We start from the raw sequence: 234 nt of genomic DNA, 5'->3' as shown, positions 1-234 counted from the left end.
TTATTGTTTAAATTGGATAATCCCAATAAACAAATAAAATCATATTAAAGGCATGTTTAAAACCTGAAAGTATTTTTTTATTAAAACTTTGATATAACCATTTTTGCTATTGTTGGATTTTGAATTTGTTTGCATTACTAGACATTTAGGCAATCACTTTTGATTAATAACTTAAACAGCACATCAAATCTCAAATCTTCTTGTACATTTCTTCAACTAAAAAGGGAAGCATGA

This window comes from Austrofundulus limnaeus, unplaced genomic scaffold, assembly GCF_001266775.1.
Source record: "Austrofundulus limnaeus strain Quisiro unplaced genomic scaffold, Austrofundulus_limnaeus-1.0 Scaffold156, whole genome shotgun sequence".
Classification (NCBI taxonomy): domain Eukaryota; kingdom Metazoa; phylum Chordata; class Actinopteri; order Cyprinodontiformes; family Rivulidae; genus Austrofundulus; species Austrofundulus limnaeus.
This window is presented reverse-complemented; position numbering follows the sequence as displayed.